We start from the raw sequence: 15,198 nt of genomic DNA on the forward strand, positions 1-15,198 counted from the left end.
TGTTATTCACTGGTTTCTTCAACTCTGTGGCACAATTTCATCACCTAATAATATCATCATCTTAAGAGTTAGGATTTCAATATACGAATTGGGTGGGGACACATATATTCAGACCACAACAATAAGCTTGGGAAATTTCTTTGCCCTTTAAATGAACAACATCATTTTGAGAAGATACCAGGCTGACCCTTTTAAAAGTTAGTGCTTTTGACCAGTGTCAATTTTTAGTAGCTGAGGACACCTTGGTTTTATTGTCCGGTCAGTGGAGATTGGTTTTCAGAGTGTCATCATGGCTGGAGAACCCCGTCTGGACACATGACCACTCAGGGGCAAGATGAGCGAGGTACACATGCCCCTGATTTTACTGTGTAGGCCCTATACCTACCAGCTCAACTATCCAATCCTGTGTTTTAAGGCTGTTTTGAGGTATATGATCCAGGATGTCTGAATCAAACCAACACTAAAATCAGAAATACCTAAAAATGAGGCATTGTAAAAACAATGGCAAATATTGTTTCAGTCTATTTCAGCCTTTTTTTTTTTTTTTTAAATCTTACCACTGGCCCTAAGCATTCTAGGGGCTAGCAACATCAACAGTGGTCAAGTGAGAGGTTGGGGAAGGGTGGAGCAGCAGCTTTCGAATATGGACTCATAAAGCTGTCTTATATTCTTACCTGTGCTTCATCCTACATTAAAATGTTTTTTCCTTTCATTGGAAAAGAGCTTTGTAGTTTTACCTTGACTAAGCTCTTTCTAACTCAGTGGTTTTACAAAGCTACAGTGAAGTCATTTTTGCTTATTATTTGTGCTTCTACCTACTTCCAAAAAGGATCTAAGATGACTTATTCCCCAAACAATTGTGCTAACCTTGGCCTTCATTCTCTTCCAGACCATCTGTTCCTCTTTACCATGAAGTCATAGTACTATATTTGTGACAGCACAATCGTTTCCATGGCAACAGGATGTGGTCCTCATCACTGAATCCTGATTTCACTCTGACAAAGATCAACCAGCAGGAGGATTGGGTAGTATGTGCTGACATTTTCTATTCTTTTTCAAGTTTAGTGTCTCTCTGAAAAAACTCCTACTTTTGATTCTCAAATTTTATACTCAGCCTAGAGTATATGTTTTTGCGGAGTTTGCGTATAAAGTATTTGCCCTGCAAATAATTAGACATGCAAGCCAAAAAAATAATAATTTGAAAAAAATCACACAAATCTATACACACACACACTATGATACATAAGCTGGCCTGAAAGTGAGATGATTAGCAAATGCCCTTCTGGTTTGGATAAAAGAAAAAAGAACAGTGACTCCATTTAAAAGACATGAAACTTCTAAGCCCAAGAAATTTGCTTTGGTGACTGATAAGCAGGGGAAGGGAGCTGACCTAGTTCTTACTCAATGCTTTTCTTATCTTCTTTAGCACAAATAAGACACAAAAGGGCCTTCCCATGTGAGCTCAGACTATCTGACCAGGGAAAGATAGATGGACAGCTTTATGCATATGAATGACCAATATCCGTATATTTTGTCCATTTGTTTTGATTGCACACAGCTTAATTACACAGTCTTTGGAGAAATTCCTTAGAATATTATCACTGTGCTATGCAACTGAGTTAAAAGTGTAAACTTTAAAAAGGGAACTAGTTACTAGAGCATCAGAGAAAAGTACCTAATTGCTCCATTAATTTAGCAGCCTTATAGGACAGATGGCAAGGACTGTTATAATGAGGCTCTGCTGGACGTATCACATAACATAGTATATATCATATCTATTGTATATTACATGTTACATGTCATATGTATTAAGCTATATATGTCAAAGAAAAAGAGTAACTTGTAAGGAGTGATCATGTTCCCTTCTTCTGTTCTCCTCCTGTTTCCTTGTTGAGTCTAAAGGGTAAGCCAGGGAAAGAAACAGGGAGAAAAGGTGGTAAGGGATAGAAAGAAGAACTGAAGGGGAAGCTAAAGCAATTTACATTAAAAAAAAAAAAAAAGATAAGAATTGCTTGCAGTGGAAAAGATCTGGAAGGGGAAAGGGACAGAGAAAGTAGGGAGGTGAGAGGTGAAGAGAGTGATTGAAATCTGAGCAGAAACATTTGGACAACAGCTGCTCTGCCGTGTGGGGCTTTAGGGGAATAGAAAAGGAGGATTTTGACTAAGTTCCATTGTTTGTGATGTGATGTGATTCATCACTTTCCTACTTTTTCAAGAGTCTTCAGTGAAAATAAATTATTTTTCAAAGCTGTTTAAAGATGGATTTGTGATTCTTTTGAATGAGACAAAATATTCAGATGGACACTAAGGCTACAGAAAGCTTATTCTGATTTTACAAATACATAGGTAATCAGTCTCTCTTGAGGAAAATAGTAAGTGGTGCTACTATTGACTGCTATCTCTGACCCCTGGGGATTATGTTGACCAGAGCTGTCCCAGTCCCAAATGATGTAATATTAGCAATAGGTACTGTCCATAGATTGGTGGCAGTTCATGGTCTGGAGTTTCTAACTCTAATGAAACTTCATTTTAGCCTTCAAAGATTTAGGAACTTAGATGAATCAAACGTGGAAGGGGGAAAAAGACACAATGATTGCTTCAGAGAGCCCTAGTGCCAAGCCAGTTTTTGAGGCCTAAGAGAAGGTGAGGGATAATTACAGAGAGCACCATGATACCTAAAGGACAGACTTCACTGACAATTGCAGCATTAAGGCCTGCTCTAATCTCACACTGGTCTTAGTCTTATTACAGACTGCAGTTGCTTCAAGAAATGCAGAGCCTTTACTTACACATAGGAGTATAGTAATAAGTGGGAAGGAAGTCCTTGTGTGAAGGTCATCATTCCTTTTGATGTCATTTTTTTCCTAGTGTGGACATCATAATAGAGGATATGTGATGAACTGGAGGAGGGGGTAAGGTAAAACAAGGTGGAAACGATCATCAGGATAGAAATGGGAGGCCAGGCAAGAGTAGGAAGGTTCAGCGATGCCCAAGTGTCCCACCTAACATCACTGCATGACATGTGCTGTGATGTAAAAGAGTCCTATAGGAAGACAATTTTGGGCACAACACATAATTGTTTTTCCCTTGGAGAAATGCCTATTTGCATGTTAAAGGCTCTGAGAACTCCCAACAAGAAAAAAATTTCTGTGTTAACTACTGTTGCCCAAACTTATTTGATCATACAACATATTTTAGCAACATCTATTTACATTCCAAGAGATTGGTATTATTCAGAACATATGTTGACTAATTTTGGGGTAAATGATGTATATAAAATCACCTCATGGGTGGGCGCCTGTTATCGCAGCTACTCGGGAGGTTGAGGCAGGGCAATCGCTTGAACCCGGGAGGCGGAGTTTGCAGTGAGCCAAAATCACACCATTGCACGACAGAGCAAGACTCTGTCTCAAAAAAAACAAAAAAAATCACCTCATAGCAGGTTATATTACTGTTATAACTTTTAAAAATGCTGAAGAGCATGGGCCTACTGTCAACCTGTATTCAATTACTGTGACTTTTGGCCTTCCTGTAATTTTGGTGTAGGACTTCACCCTTCTATACAGTCAGAGCTTGCTTCATAAAAACCGGATAGGGTTGTATGTAACACTCTCTACAAAGCTTCATCTCCTCCTTCAGTGCTCCAAAATGCTCATTGCCTTCATGCTGCCTGTTACTACCCATGAACTCTCATTTGGCAAATCTCCAGGATGCAAACTCTTCTCTGCAGGACTGCATGCATCAATGTCTTTAAACTCCCTCCCACCAAACCAACCTTATTTTTCAAGAAACAGCTTTCTGATAGGGAACCAACAACAAAAAAATCCATCCTAATGTTAGCAGGTTACATATTTGTGGCCTGACAGGGACTTCCTGAAAATGTAATGCCTTTGTCCTAAAATAAAAATAAAGGAAGTTCCATGGTAGGGATTTCCAGAACTGGGACAAGTTAACAAAAGGAAATGTTTTGAGTTAGATGGGTCTTTAATGAACCACAGATAGTATCCCTTGAGAAGTCACCTCTTCTCTTTATATGAAGGGACTCAGTCAGCAGGATGATGCTCTCTTTGAAGGAACCATGCTTGACTGTGTGATATATTTCTTTCCAAAAATACAAGAATGACTGGCACAGAGTCTCATAAGTGTGTGCAGGGGAGGTATCTATTTATGTTTAATGAATAAATTGCTATCTCTGCTTAAAAATGATTGTGGACTTAAAAATTGTTTTGTCTATTTTTGAATGGGTAACACACTCATGTACACAAAATCAAAAGGCACAAAAGAGCATATCATGAAAAGTACGTTTCTCTCCCTTCTCAGTGATTCTGTTTTCCTCCCCAGAGGCAACCACTATTTCCAATTTCTTAAATTTCCTCCCATGGACATTCTATATATAAAAATGTATATATGTATTTATAAACATATATAATTTTTCTTTTTTTACACAGATGGTAGTGTAATATACATATTACTCTTTTATTTTTTCATTTATCAAGATATCTTAGATAATTTACCATATGGAGAGCTAGTGGCTTGGCTATTTTAATAGCTGAGTGGTGTTAACTGGATGCCTGTGCCATTTTGTTTTGCCATTTTATAGGGATATATAAGTTGTTGCCAATCTTTTGTATTATTAACAATATTGCATTGCATAGACTCTTTGGATAAATACCTAGACATGGAATTTGTGTCAATATGTATGCGCATTTTTACTTTTGAAAGATATTTCCAAATTTCACTCCATCCCTTACACAGCCATCAACTATTTATGACTGGCTATTTCCTCAAACCTTTATCAAAACAATATTTTATCAAATATTTTAACCTTTGACAGTTTGATAGGTGAAAAATTGTATGTGTTTCTTTTACAACACAGGAACCAAAGATAGAGAAGTTGCAACTCAGGTAAGTAGAGAGGTATTGAATTAAAATAATAAGTTAACCTTAGCTCAAAAGTGATTTGAGATATAAGCAGCTTACTTCAAAAAATTAAAGACACTTTCTACCAAGAAGCCTTACACATACATAATTCTGATGGACACTTTTAGAAGAGGAGGAAAGCCCATAACCTCCTGAGAGTTTTCTAGCTTCACAATTCTGTGATTTCTGTAATACCATGAAATAAGAAAGTACTGAACAGGGAGAATAATACTTTCATTATCAACCCATCCATGATTACAGTTTAGAAAATAAAGGGAAAATGTTTCTTTTGTAAATCACTAAATACAAATCAGGATAAAAGCGGGAGACTGCAGTTGTCTCTATTTCTTTTCTTTTTTCTTTTTTTTTTTTTGAGATGAATGGAGTTTCGCTCCTGTTGCTCAGGCTGGAGTGCAGTGGCACGATCTTGGCTCACTGCAACCTCTGCCTCCCAGGTTCAAGCAATTCTCCTGCCTCAGCCTCTGAAGTAGCTGAGATTACAGGCATGCACCACCAGGCCTGGCTAATTTTTGTATTTTTAGTAGAGACAGGGTTTTGCCATGTTAGTCTTGAACTTCTGACCTCCGGTGATCCACCCACCTCAGCCGTCCAAAGTTCTGGGATTACAGGTGTGAGCCACCGCACCCGGCCAGTTGTCTCCACTTCTGATTGACCTCAGCCTCCTAGTCTGGTGGCCACATCCAGGACCCTAAAATCAGCTGGAGCCATTCAACCTCCCAAATTCGAAATTTATGCCTCTTACCATTTGACCACCGCTTCTGGCCTTCCAGACACCTCATTTCATTATTGTTACCACAGTTGTTCTCTCAGTTGACTAGGCCTTTCCCCTTTCCTCTTTTTTCTCTACCCAAGACTTCCCACTTTTCTCCCCAGTGAGAAATTGAACTATATCACTGTCCATCTTTGCTTCCTTCTTTCCTAACATAAACATGCACTATAAACTTAGATCACTATGAAATACTTAATTTTTCTATGAATAAATTCAACTTCAATTGCAAGCCCCGATCCTAACATATAATCTTGGCAAATTCCCTGCCTTTCTCTGGACTGTATCTACATTTCAGAGTTTGGGGATCGTATTATGCCAAAGGGGGGCAGATGGGGTTTCAGAGACCCCTGCCGTACATACTGCAGCCACCTTCTCTTTGCACTGGCAGCCTGCAGATCACCACTGTCAACCATCTGACTGCCAGAGCATGCTAGGCGCTGTTAGGCTGTCAGCTCCTTCAGGCCCTCAGGTGTACAGGAAGTCATTCCCCTGCTGCATGAGGTTGGCTTGAGCCCGTGTTCCTAGACCTCACTCAGTCTTTCTTTGTCCTTTGATGAAAACACACAAAATATTTCAAGGTATGAACAATAATACAAACCATCCATGTACTTATCACTTCAAATGAATTAATGTTATTGTCTTTTCATATTTCCTTCAGAGTGTTTTTAAAAGAAAGTAGCATGTCCTTCCTAGTATAATTCCTTTCATTTCCTTACTCCCCAGAGTAATCACTATCACAAATTTGGTACAAATCTGCTAGTCCCTGTTGATATGCTCTTGTTTGACATAATTGTAGAAAAATACAATAACTTGTATTGTTTTTTAAAAGTGAATGCACACAGTATCATACAGATATAATATGCTGCAACTTGATGTTGGAGAATGTTTTCAAATATATCCATACATTGATATAAAGTCAATTAGTTATTTTAATTTCTGTTCTGTATATCATAGAATGAATACACAACACCTTGTTCCCATTCATTCATTCTTGGGTTGTTTCAAGTGTTTTGTTGCTACAAACAAATATTGCAACAACTATCCCTTCCTATCCTTTTTCACCATATAGTACTAAGTAATCTCTCTCACAGTAAATGACATCACCAGGCACTGGGCCTATGTGCTCCACGAAAAACTTCAGTCATCCTTGAACCCCTTTCCTCATATTTCTTTTTTTTTTTTTTTTTTTGAGACGGAGTTTCGCTCTTGTTACCCAGGCTGGAGTGCAATGGCGCAATCTCGGCTCACCACAACCTCCGCCTCCTGGGCTCAGGCAATTCTCCTGCCTCAACCTCCCAAGTAGCTGGGATTACAGGCATGCGCCACCATGCCCAGCTAATTTTTTGTATTTTTAGTAGAGACGGGGTTTCACCATGTTGACCTGGATGGTCTCAATCTCTTGACCTTGTGATCCACCCGTCTCGGCCTCCCAAAGTGCTGGGATTACAGGCGTGAGCCACCGCGCCCGGCCCCCCTTTCCTCATATTTCAAAACCCCATCAAGTTATCTGTTTTGGCTTCAAAATATATTCTGGATCCAACCACTTCTCAACACTTTCAACCAATCCAAGAGATCAACATCACTTTTCTGATTGTAATAGTTTTCTACCCTATGCCCTACAGTCTCTTCTACACAGAACAGCCAGAGTGGCCTTTTAAGAATTCACTTTAGATCAGTAGTATCTGATATGGTTTGGTTGTGTCCCCACCCAAATCTCATTTTCAATTGTAACTCACACAATTCCCATGTGTTGTGGAAAGAATCTGGTGGGAGATGATCGGATTATGGGAGCAGGTCTTTCCTCCACTGTTCTCATGATAGTGAATGAGTCTCACAAGATCTGATGGTTTTAAAAAATGGGAGTTTCCCTGCACAAGCTCTCTTCTTCTCTGCTGCCATGTGAGATGTGCCTTTCACTTTCTGCCATGATTTTGAGGCCTCCCCAGCCACATGGAACTGTAAGTCTAATAAACTTCTTTCTTCTGTAAATTCCCCAGTCTCGGGTGTGTCTTTATCAGCAGCATGAAAATGGACTAATACAAAATCCCTGAGAAAAACCCTCCAATGGCTTCTCATCCCACCAAAAAGTCCAAACTTCTTACCTTGGCCTGAAGGCCTTAGTGATATAGCCTTTGCCTACCTTCCAGATTCATCTCCTCCCACTTTCCAGTCACTAACTCCACCCCACCTCACCTTCTTCCTTTCTTCCAATGTTTCAAGTGCATTTCTCCCATTCCTTCTCGCCTAAAATGCACTTTCCTTAGAACATGCACACAGATCTCGTTCCCCCACTCCTCTAAGTTTCCGCAAATTCACCTCAGGGAAGCCTTCCCTGTCCATCTTGCCTAAAATAGCACTTCCAGCCCCTATCCCTTTACCCTGTCATACCTGATATATGTGTTTATTTATAAGCTTGTCTTTATTTCATGAGAACTGTCTTGTTCATCATTTTATTCTCAAGACCTTGTATAACACTTGGTTTAGATAAGAACTTGATCAATATTTATTCAATAAGTACATTAATGAATGTTTCCTTATACGTTTTCAACCTTTTTTTCCTAAATTATAGATGTTTCTGGATCATAGAATGTTTGCATTTTCAACTAGGCAAGGTATTTCCAAATTGCTCTCCTAAGTGGTTGTTCCGATTTACACCTCAACAGAAGGTAAGATTTTTTCATTTCCCTATATCCTTCCCAGTACATGACATTTTCAGACTTAGATTTGACAATCTGATGGATGTTTTGATTTATATTTATCTGATTACTAGAGTGAAGCTGAGCATATTTTCTTTTACATCTTTTTCTATTGGAATATCTTTCTCTGATTTACAAAAGTAATATATGTTTTCTGAATGCTAATCTTTTGTTTAATGTATGTTACAGTTATCTTCTCCCAGACTGTGACATTCCTTTTAATCTTATTTATGGGATATTTTATCAAACAGAAGTACTAAATTTGGAGTGTTAAAATGTATCAGGTTTTTCCTTCATAATTTGTGCTTCTGATGTTACATTTAAGTGATTCTTCCTTCCCCTGTGATCATGAAATGTATTCTCCTATAATTTCTTTTAATAGTTATAAAGTTTTTAATTTATGTCAGGTTTAGATCTTTTCCATCTGGAATTCAATTTATAGCAGTGGCCCCCAAACTGTAGTATGGGGATACACCTGTAGAGTCCCCAAGACACTTTCATGAGGCCTATAAGGTCAAAACTATTTTCATAATCATACTAAGATGTTATTGTTTTTTTCACTCTCATTCTCTCATGAACAGTGGAGTCCTCCAGAGGCTACACAACATGTAATAATGTCATCACTCTGATGCCTAATAGAATGTGTGCTTGTCTGTTCATGTGTTTTACAGATTTCCCCATTTTAATTTCTAATATGATAAATATTGACAGATTTAATCCATATAAAGAAAAGCTCTGTAGGACCTTCATTAATTTTTAAGAGTATGAAGAAGTCCTGAGACCAAAAAGTTTGAGAATTGCTGGTAAAAGCTATAAGAAAGAGATCTGTTTTTCTTTTTTTTTTTTTTAGTATAGAAAGTCAGTATTCTCCAAACCCACTAGGTTTGTAACGTTTCCTCTATCATCATATGTCATGGCCTCATATGTACATGTGTCTACTTCAAGGCTTTTCTTCATGTTACAACCACTATGCTGTCTAATTACTACAGCTCTACCAGGAACCTTCCTTTCTGGAAAGGCAAATTATACTTCCTTAATTTCTTTAGAATTGTCTTGGCTCTTGTTAAAGCTTTTCTCTCTGTAACTTTAGATTCAGCTTGTCAAGTTCCACAAAAAAATCCTGTTCAAAATTTGATTGAAATTGCATTGAGTTGTGGAGAATCATATTTCTTATAGCATTGATTTTCTATTCTGTGAATTTGGTATTACATATTGCATACTTTTTATTCCAATCTTCTCTTTTTTTGACCTTTGCTATTTATAACATTCTTCATGAAGGTTTTACACATTTGCGTTAATTTATTCCTAAGTATCTTAGTATTTCTGTTGCAGGTATAAATGTGATCTTTTCCTCTCATTCATAGGTATATGGACGTAGGCATATAGGATTGCTATTGATTTTTCACATTGATCATGCATTTAATCATACTACTCAACACTTAATCATTGTAATTTCTTTCTTCTTATAGAGCCTCCTGGAGTTTCTGGCTGAGAAATGATACCGTCCACACGTATTTTTTATTCTTCCTTGCTAATCATTAAATACCTCTTTTTCTTTTATCTTAAATACAGGAACTAGAACTTATAGTATGATGTTTAATTGTAGAGATTTCATCTGGCTTGTTATATTCTTAATGCTAACAGGAATGCTTCTATAGTCCCATAATTAAACATGTTATAGACTCTTCATATATACCCACATAAAGTTAATATTGCTAGTTAACTAAAGCATTTTGTTTAAATTATAGTTCTTAACTTTTTAAGAGTTAAGCATATGGGTCTTCACTTTTTAATCTGATAATACGGTAAATTACAGATAGATTTTTAAGTTGTAGTACTATCTTTATATTTGGAGCAACTTTTATTTGAGGTATTATCCTGTATACTTTGCTGGATTTGATTTCATAATTACTTTACTTAGGATTTCATGTCAATATTAAAAATCTGTAATTTTCTTTGTCTATAGAGTGTCCTATTTTGGTATCAAGACTATACTAACTTTGTAATATAAACTGAATATCCTTTATTCTTCTTGTCTAAAATAGTTTGTGCAAGTTAGTATTGTCTGTTCCATGAAATTTGGTTAAATTCACCTGTAAAGCCATCTGGCCTGGCTTCTTTAGCAAGGGATGGAAGGATGACTGGGAGGCGACTATTGGGAGACTTTTGACTATTGATCCATTATCTTTATGATGTTTGATTTATTCAGATTTCACATTTCTTCTAGAGTTAACTCTCAAATTTGTGTTTTTCTGGTAAGTTGTGGATTTCACATCAGTTTTCAATTTACTGACATAAGAATACACAATATTACAAAATTTCCAGTATAACAAATATTTCTAATTTCTACTCTATTATATATATATCTCTAGTTATATTCTTTGAATTCCTCATATTGCTTATTTATGCTATCTGCTTTTCAATGTGGCTTACTAGAGGTTTATTTATTTCCTCAAAGAATCCATTTTTTAACTTCTTAATCAATTTCACTTTTTTTTTTTTTTTTTTGAGACTGAATCTTACTCTGTCACCCAGGCTGGAGTATAATGGCGCAATCTCAGCTCACTGCAACCTCCACCTCCCAAATTGAAGCGATTCTCTTGCCTCAGCCTCCCAAGTTGCTGAGACTATAGGCGTGCACTACCACACCCAGCTATTTTTTGTTTGTTTGGATTTTTAGTAGAGGCAGGGTTTCACCTTGTTGGTCAGGCTGGTCTTTAACTCCTGACCTCAAATGATCTGCCCAGTGAGGCCTCCCAAAGTGCTGAGATTACAGGCATGAGCCACCACACCCAGTCTTTTTTTGTTTTTTAAAATGACTCTGCTCATTTTCCTGATTCTTGGAGTAGATGTTAGCTCATTTGCTTGAAATCATTTTTAATAAAGGCATTTAATACCATATGTTTCCTGCAAATGACTGAGTTACTTGCATTATACAAATTGTTCCATGCAGTATTTTCTTTGTTCTTCTTTTCTAAATGGTTTGTAATTTTAAGTCATGAGTTATTTATGAGTCTGTCATTAAGTTTCAAACTTACCAAAATTGATTCCTAACTTAACTAAATTTTGGTCAGAGAATGTAGTCTGTACTGTGGTGATTTCTGAAATAGCTTGCCCGGCCGGGCATGGTGCTCACACCTGTAATCTCACTGCTTTGGGAGGTCGAAGTGGGCAGATCACCAGGTCAAGAGAATGAGACCATCCTGGCCAACCTTGTGAAACGCCATTTCTACTACAAATACAAAAATTATCTGGGCATGGTGAGGCAGGAGAATCACTTGAGCCTGGGAGGCGAAGGTTGCAATAAGCCGAGATTGTGCCACTGCACTCCAGCCTGGCTACAGGTGAGACTCCGTCTCAAAAAAAAAAAAAAAAAAGCTGGCCTGGTATGTGGTCAAATTATATAAACGTTAAATGTGTGTTTGAAAAGAATATCTATTTGTTGGGTGGAGGGTTTTTACGTATGTATTTAGATAGATATTATAGAAATCTTTCATTTCCTGGAGATGATCAATTTCCACTAGAATAGAAATCCAGATTGAAAAATAATCTTAAACTGACTTTAAAATAAATACATTAATAAGAAATGAAATATCTAAAAAGAATCAAAGGTTAAGAAACAAACACAAAAGACATGAATAAAGAAGAGATAAATATAAAAAATAATTACATAGGAAAATGGAGGCCAGGCATGGTAGCTCATGCCTGTAATCCCAACACTTTGGGAGGCAGAGGCAGGACTTCTTGAGCCCAGGTGTTCGAGACCAGCCTGGGCAATAAAAGGAGACCCTGTCTCTATAAAAACTTTTTAAAAAATTAGCCAGGCATGGTGGCATGCATCTGTAGTCCCAGCTCCTCAGGGGGCTGAGGGAGGAGGACTGCTTGAACCTGGGAGTTTGAGATAAACTCTAAACTGGTCAGATAAATAATTATTGAATTGTAAGAGTAAAGAATTTATCCAGAATTCAGCATGATGTAAAAGAAAAGACATACTGTGGCAGTTTCAAATCATGGCCACAAATTCTTTGATACTTCTCCCATTAAGAGGTGGGTCTAGCTCTCGCATTCCCAAACTGGGCGAGCTTGTGACTAAGTAAAGGTGGAAATGACATTATATGACTTGTGAGGCTAGACAATGAAAGTTCATGCATTCCACCTTGTTTACCAGAACACTCACTATGGGAGCCCTGGTTACCACATAAGAAGTCTGACTACCCTGAGGCCACTCTGATGTGAGGAAACCCAAACCACGTGGAGAAGTCACGTATAGGTATTCCAATCTACAATCCCAGCAGAGTGCAGCCTCTGTCACTCTAGCCTAGAGACAGGAGAGTAAAACATCCTCCAATCTTCCAAGTGTCTTCTCATCTGACACCCTGGATATCTTGAGGCAGAGTCAAGCTACCCCTGATGTGCCTGTTCAAATACCTATGGTGCAGAATCTGTGAGCATAATAAAATATTAATAGTGATTGCTTCTTGCCACTATGTTTTGGAATGGTGTGTTTGTTACATAGAAATATACTGACAGAACACTCGAAGGCTGCATCTAACAGTAATTTCAGAAAGAGAGAATAAAAGGAATGTGGAAATAATATTTGTAGAGATGATGCAGAGAATTTTTAAAATATGAAGTCACATATTAAGTGCAAAATAATAAAAACAAATTCACACCTCAATGTACTGTAGTGAAGATACCTAACAAGGATAAAGAGCAAATTTTAAAAGCTACCCCAAAGAGAAAACACTGATTACCCATAAAAGAATGACAATCAGGGCGGGTGTGGTGGCTCACACCTATAATCCTAGCACTTCAGGAGGCCAAGGTGGGCAGATCACGAGGTCAGGAGTTTGAGACCAGCCTGGCCAACATGGTGAAACCCCATCTCTACTAAAATTACAAAAATTAGTTGGGCATGGTGGCAGGCGCCTGTAATCCCAGCTACTCGGGAGGCTGATGCAGGAGAATTGCTTGAACCCAGGAGGTGGAGGTTGCAGTGAGCCAAAATCAGGCCACTGCACCGTAGCCTGGGTAACAGAGCAAGACTCCATCTCAAAAAAAAAAAAAAAAATGACAATTAGACACCAAACTTCTCATTAGCAGCAGTAGAAACCAGAAGCCAATGCAGTAATATTACCAAAGGACTGAGATGAAAATAACTGTCACTTCTACAACCAGCTAAGTGACAATTCAAGAATAATGAAACAGAAAACTTTTCTTTAAAACTGACTTTAACCAACATGCATTTTTATTGAAAGAACTACTAAAAGATGCATTGCAGCAAGAAGAAAAGTGAATTCAGAGTGAAATTGTTGTATTAAAAAAACAAATGGTTAAAAACAAACATTTATAAATTATGTTGATAAGTTAAATTACACATTGATTTATAGTAACAGGTTTATGTTCTGATAAATATGGAACTAAAATTCTAGATAACAATAACTCCCAATACATTAGGTAGATAAAGCAGTTTTGGGGCTGGAAGACAACTGGCTTTAAAAAACTTTATAAATTGTTAGGAAAATAAATGGTTAAGCATGCATATCAAAATTTTAAGAGTAGCTTCTAAAAGCATAGATAAAATATAACCTACAAAGTTCAAACAGGCAGAGGTAAAAGCAAGGGAATTTTAAAAAGTTATCAATCCAACAAAGTCAGGAGAGGTGCTGGGCATGGAGGCTCACATCTGTAATCCCAAGACTATGGGAGGCTGAGGTGGGTGGATTACCTGAGGTCAGGAGTTTGAGACCAGCCTGACCAACATGGAGAAACGTCATCTCTACTAAAGATATAAAATTAGCCGGGCGTGGTGGCCTATGCCTGTAATCCCAGCTACTCGGGGGGCTGAGGCAGGAGTATTGCTTGAACCTGGCAGGTGGAGATTGCAGTGAGCTGAGATGGAGCCATTGCATGCCAGCCTGGGCAACAAGAGCGAAACTCCATCTCAAAAAAGAAAAAAAAAAAAAAGGCAGGAGAGTCAAATAAACAAACAAAAATAAGGAGAAATCATTGTAAACAGAAAATCAAAAGTATATTGGAATCCCAGCACTTTGGGGATCCCAAGGCGGGCTGATCACGTGAAGTCAGGAGTTCAAGACCAGCCTGGCTAACATGGCAAAACCCCATCTCTACTAAAAGTACAAAAAGTAGCTGGGTGCAGTGACACATGCCTGTAGTTCCAGCTACTCAGGAGGCTGAGGCAGGAGAATCGCTTGAACCCAGGAGGCAGAGGTTGCAGTGAGCCAAGATAGTGCCATTGCACTCCAGCCTGAGCAGGAGAGCAAGACTTCCTCTCAAAAAAAAAAAAAAAAAAAATTGGTAGACCTCAAAAATAGACATTGTTAGAGATAAATTCAAATAGATCATACTCATATAAATTGAATTTCAGTTAAAAATAGAGAGTGCCAGGATTAAAAACAGCAACAAAAAAATCAGTTAGATGCCATATACAAAAGACGTGGCCATAATAAAATAACATAGGAAAGATTAAAAATAAAGGCAAAAGTTATAGCAAGCAAATGCTAACCAAAAGAAAGGTGAAGCTGAACATTGGTAGCAAACAAAAATAGTATAAAGCAAAAAGTATAAAGGATACAAAAATACATAATAATAGAAATTTAAAATTGCCAAGAAGTTCTATCTAGCTGACCATATAACCATGATATAAAACAAAAACTAACAGAATTGCACAAAAAAAATCAGATCAACACCATATTGAAATTAAAAAAGAATGTTTTTCTTTTTAAAACAAGTTCTCACTCTGTTGCTCAGGCTAAACTGAAAGTTCTGGGA

The 15,198-nt window shown here is 37.6% G+C and overlaps 2 long non-coding RNA genes across 2 annotated transcripts in view; one reads left to right on the plus strand and one right to left on the minus strand.

Annotated features, from left to right (window-relative positions):
* The window catches only part of LOC144580091 (uncharacterized), a 32,447-nt gene that overhangs the window by 766 nt on the left and 16,483 nt on the right, over nt 1-15,198 (minus strand). The window lies entirely within an intron of this gene.
* Nucleotides 915-10,005, plus strand: LOC144580093 (uncharacterized). The gene is made up of 3 exons (XR_013529003.1): nt 915-1,028; nt 8,280-8,376; nt 9,876-10,005. It is a non-coding gene; the product is annotated as an uncharacterized LOC144580093 (long non-coding RNA).

The sequence above is a fragment of the Callithrix jacchus genome, chromosome 18 (genome assembly GCF_049354715.1).
Source record: "Callithrix jacchus isolate 240 chromosome 18, calJac240_pri, whole genome shotgun sequence".
Taxonomy (NCBI): Eukaryota; Metazoa; Chordata; class Mammalia; order Primates; family Cebidae; genus Callithrix; species Callithrix jacchus.